The sequence below is a fragment of the Pinus tabuliformis genome, chromosome 3_2 (genome assembly GCF_031772625.1).
Source record: "Pinus tabuliformis cultivar Carrire ecotype Pingquan chromosome 3_2, CPIR1, whole genome shotgun sequence".
In the NCBI taxonomy this organism is placed as follows: Eukaryota; Viridiplantae; Streptophyta; class Pinopsida; order Pinales; family Pinaceae; genus Pinus; species Pinus tabuliformis.
The window spans coordinates 56,305,931-56,311,483 of NC_142302.1; positions in this window are offsets into that span (position 1 = coordinate 56,305,931).

Sequence of the window (5,553 nt, forward strand, 5' to 3'; positions counted from 1 at the left end):
TGGGGTTGACCTTGAGGTACATACTGAGTCTGGGGTTGACCCTGAGGAATGTACTGTCCCGAAGGTATGTACTGTCCTTGAGGTTGCCCCCCAGGCCGTAACTGGGTACCTTGAGGTTGCCCCCCAGGTGACAATTGAGGACCTTGAGGTTGCTCCCCAGGCGGTAACTGACTACCTTGAGGCTGCGGATTTGGAATGGTACTTGATATCATAAGAATATATTCTACACTCAATGGTTTAGTTCCATTATTACCAGTTAATAATCCATGTTCAACATCTTGAGGAGATGCTCCTTAAAAAGTACCAGTAAGTGACTGATACCCAGAAGGAACAGAATGACTGCCATATAAAAATGTTTCTGGAGATTGAGAAAACATGGATGACTGTCTTGACATATTCAATGGAGGATATAAACCTCTAGGTGTTGGATGAAAAGGAATTTGAGGTGGCGAAAAAATTAGTCCTGGGTTTTCTAAAAAGTTGGTCAATGAAAGATACCAAGCGTCCCTCCTAGGTGGACTGTAAAATATCGATTCATGCTGGCTTGGTGAATACTCGGGAGGTTGCCCCCGAAGTCTAAGGGATTGTCTTGGTAATTCAACCACGATTAAATATTTTAATTACTTCACACGCAAACAAAGAAAAATATCAATAAAACCACCTAAAGTCTCTAAAGAACCAAACAATTTGAATCACATGCCTAAAGAATCTAGGAGTTCAAACCACACAGAAACAGTAACTTTCCGTACCGAAAACACTAGTTGGTGATGAAATCCAACGTCGCAAAATTCAATATAGAAATGGCGGTTGGAACAGTTACCTCGACAACCTGCTTAATGAAACAGACTGGCACAAGTTTCTCCACTAAACCGTCTCGAGTGAAGAGAACCCCCCAGAGCCTTCAAGTGAGTCTAGTCGACGTCTGCTCCAGGTACAGTGGGATCTTCCCTCCACCGTCACCTTAGGAAAGAATCCTATAGATTATGGTCACTATGGTTACCAACAGAAACAAATATACTTGGGGGAATAGTCTCTGATCCGATACACACGCAAGGGTAGAGTAGCAAAGCTCAATCCCCTTGAAGGCTCCTTGACATAATCCAAGGTTTACCAACAAGTGACCCCAGGCTCCTCGACAATGGTTAATCCAAGGTTTACCGTTTTTAATACGTGTATATCTTCTATCGTTCCCAATGAGGAAGGATTGATTACCCCACTGGTTCGGATATGATCTCATGCTTGACTCCTATAAGAGGAGTTTCCCAGAGCATAGATGTAACAATTGGAATTTATATCCTACCGCAAGATACAGCTACTTGTTTGTTTTTACTATCTTGGAGAGTTAATTACTCCCTACTCCAAGATACTAGCCTAAGCTATGTTGGTGATAAAGAGCCCTAGAAATAAAAAGATTGCTACATAAATTTTACTTTAAGCGTTATTTTTATGGTTGTTTCTTAAGTCAAAAGGTGTGGAGAAGAAACTTTATGGTGTGAAGACTCGACTCCAAAACACTAAAAATGCACCTAAGATAATAAAAAATCCTTTTTCTTCAATGAATTTCTAGCTAAAGAAAGAGTTGAGAGTGAAATTGCTTGAAAAACAAATCTTTCCTTAACAAATAAATGAAAAGAAAAACTTTTTTGTTTTTTTCAATAAACTAAAAAACGAGACTATTAATTATGCTCACGAAAAAATATCCCTTTCTTTTCAACACTCAAACACTACAAAAACAAATTCTTTTCAAAAGAGATTTTAAAATTCCTAGAAAACACTCAAAACTATTAAAAATCTAATCTTGAGATCTATAACTTCTAAAAATCTAATTGAAGCAAAAGCTTACAAAATTTCTTTTTGAGGATGTTTTACTTAGTTATCAGCAAACTAAGGACTAATTCGTTCAGAATAACAAATTAATCAAAAAACAACCAGCTTATGTTTTCTTTTTAAAAATGAAATCCAAAACTTTCAAAACAAGTTCTTTCAAAGCTTTGCAAAGAGAAAAACGAGATGTATTCCTCACCAAAGGTAGATCTTACAAATCGGTCAGACTCACAAAGAAGACCAGCAAAAACCAGGGTGATCTGAGGTTTCTTAGGCTTCTAAACTCTGAGTTACTACAAAGACCAAACGAAAATCAAGCCAGGCACACAAAACTTCTAGAAATTCACCTAAAACCAAAATGCCAATGGAATTCACCTACAAAAAGTTTCTGACAAGACACATGCAGATCTGGGCAGAGGCTAAAACACATAAACAAATCCTAAGCTTAACTAAATGAAAAGATTTTAGGTTTTTTCAAAATTTTGACAGGGTCCGCAGGCTCCCAGTATAACCAGGTGCGGTACCACTCTGTGTAGTAAAGCAACAGTGTGGGGATGTTCGCATTGTGTTACAACCAGAACGTGCAATCCTCTTTCAAAAGCGTGAAAAAACAAAAACAATTCAAAATCTAAAGAAACTACCCAATCCCACACACATCAAGCAAAAACCAGAAACAGAGAAAAAGTTTCTCAAGTCAAAGTAAAAGTAAAGGCAAAAAACCAAAATTCAAGTCCCCAGCGGAGTCGCCATTTTGTCGGCCGGATAAATCATTCTTGCGGACAAGACCGATCTCCCTAGTATCTACAGATATCTAGCGACAAGCAAAACAAGAAAATTCTACGTTTCTCTAAATATTGCGATTTATAAATAAAAGCCAAGAGATGTTTTAGACCCTACCTCAAGTCCAACACTAGTTTGTGGCAGCCACGCTCTGACTGTCCAAATGAGTTTCCTTTTAAAGAACCTACAAACAAAAACAAGCACACATCAAATAACACCTGCATAGCCAATATAATAAACCATATTTATCATGATGATCAAGGAATTCATGAAATAAACCATAGAAGACAACTTATTGAGAAAAATGAACTTGATTGTATTAACTTTTAAACAAATAAGAACTTTACAACCTTGGTGCCTTGATGTTGTACAAGCTCCTCCCAGGGTCCAGCAAGAATCTCCTCTACTTTGACTAGCTTCACACTCTTCCCAATGAGATCAAAAGGTATGTCATCTCTCCTCTCAAGCTCAATTAAGAAGTCTAAATTCCAACAACATTTACCCTAAAAAATATTCAGCTTTCAACCTCCCTAGCAACTAGCCCAATGCCTCATTTTATAATGCAGAGGAAGGAAGTTACTAGGTCCATCTTCAAAGGGATAGAGTCCTCTTTCAAAGGGATAAGCTCCTCACATCAAGGGGTTAGCTCCTTTAGTTATGGGATGCATGAACGACCTAGGAGCGAACTTGCCACCTCAAGATTCCTTCTAGAAGCGTCCAGAATTAACCAAAAGTGAGTTTTTAATAATAAACTTGCTCCTTTTTTACTTTTATAGGGGTCCGCACCCTTTCCTTTAGAGACAGAGCGGGCAGGTCCGCAGGGGACATGACCAGGAGGTGCGGGACCGCATGTAATGCTAAGAGAAAGTGCGGAACCAGAGTTTTAGATATTTTCAAGGACTTTCTCTCATTTTTAAGGCTTGACATGAAGAGCTGAGGTTTAAGACTTGCAAAGGAGGACAGTATGAGTGGTGATAGGCTCACACTGACTACAGAATGTCATGCTGACAATATTTTGTGCAACAATTCCGTTCCTCAAAATACATAGTCTTTACAATATCTTATCAAAATTTAACTTAAGACTTAACAACTTAACCCTGGGGGACCCCGTCCCAACAGGCCCCTAACACAAAGATGTGACTCGTCTTGAGTATCTCTACTGGTGTGTCCTCGATGTGTGCTTTGAGGCCACTAAATTTTGACTTTAAGACTTGAAGTTCTGCTGTACTCTGTGCGACGGACTGCTGAACTTCTTCAACTAACTTCTTTGTAGTTGGCCCTGCGACTGCTAAGCTCATCGTCCTCTGCATCTGCTGAAGGGCTTTCAATTTACTCTGGACATTATGTGATAGTTGGCTTGCTTTTTCGGCTCACGACTGTGTCCTTGTTGAAATGATAGAGGCCTTTCGACACAACTCATTGATATGAGTCTGTATGAATTTCACTTCTTGGAGTTTGGCAAACCTCTGCACAGGTGCTAAGGTCTGAGTTGTCGCCCTAATCTCATCATACCACAGTTGCTTCTCGCGGATGACAAATTCAAGTTTTTGCAGATGCAGGTCTTCCTGAAGCGAGGCCCACATTTCCATCATACTTTCAAAAAATTGGCTGCAATTGTTAACTGCAGTGGCAAGAATTTTCATATTGACTTTAATAGTAGCCTCACATTTCTCTCAGACTTCTTGAGGGATGGTAGGCTGCAAATTCATCTGAAGCTCAGAAATCTGTAGCTGCAGCTCAAACCACACCTTTCTCACCTTAACCTTAGATTGTTTCACTATGGCTGCCAACTTCTGTAATTTCTCGACCGAAGCTGCCATTGTTGGAATTTGGATCTCGAGAAACTTAGTGCATACCCATGCTATCACTGCTTCCAACTACTGACTACACGCAATGACCTCTTCATGTTCTCTTAGTGCCTGCACCTTTTCCTCAAACATTTGCTGGTTGTTAGTCTTAACTTCACTGATAACCAGTAATGTCGACTATTCCTGGGCCCTGAGCTCATCCGAGACTCCTTGATGCAACTCATGCAATGAATAATTGGGGAGCGCCACAAGATTAAGGCTCAATTTCTTCATATGCAATAGGTGCGCCCTGTGCTTTGAAGTTTCAACATGCAATGATCCCTCCGACAATTGCACTGCGAAGGGCTCTATGGTAAGCTCTGCTGTTGAGGTTGTCATTCTCGCTTGCTTTAGGCTCACTTGAACTACGCTCGCTTGACCCAGGATCGCTTGTATAACGCTTTCCTTCCTCCTATGCTCTGCGACAATCATCTATGAATTCTCGACACAAGTACCTTGCCCAGTTGAACTGGACCCCCTGGCTGCACTGTGCAACCAAGGAGACAATAGGGGCCGAAACTTCATCTACGTGACACTTTCTCATAATCTTCCCAACCAAAATAGAGGCGGGAAACTGCAAAACCTCATCATTGATAGAGCTAACGACATAGCCTTGAGACTTCTTGATCAATCCAAAGTCACTCTTCATTCGATCTGTGAGTTTCTTCTCCTGTGACTTTCCTACAAAAGCATCATCCAGATTCGCCCCCTGAGACGATAGTGCAGTAATCCATTTGATCAACATCTCATCAATAGGGATGGGCATCCCGAGCCAAAGACACTCATTCTGCACTAGAGTCAGCAACTGGCACACACAAATAATATTGATATTACCACGCCCGAAATGCGAAACATACAACATGTTCAACAATCCCTCATGTTGAATTCCAGCAACCCACTTCATTGGTTCAACTCGTGTGATGCCTGCTTCTTCATAATATACGGATTTTAGGTACTGGCTGGGCTCAAACTGTGGGTATTTACTTCGATCATTTAAATCCCAATCTTCCATTTTAGGTATGGTACTTGGGCCAACAATTCATCCTTAATAGGTACGCCTTCAAGTAATAGCGTAGTGAAAACCTTATATTTGATAACATCC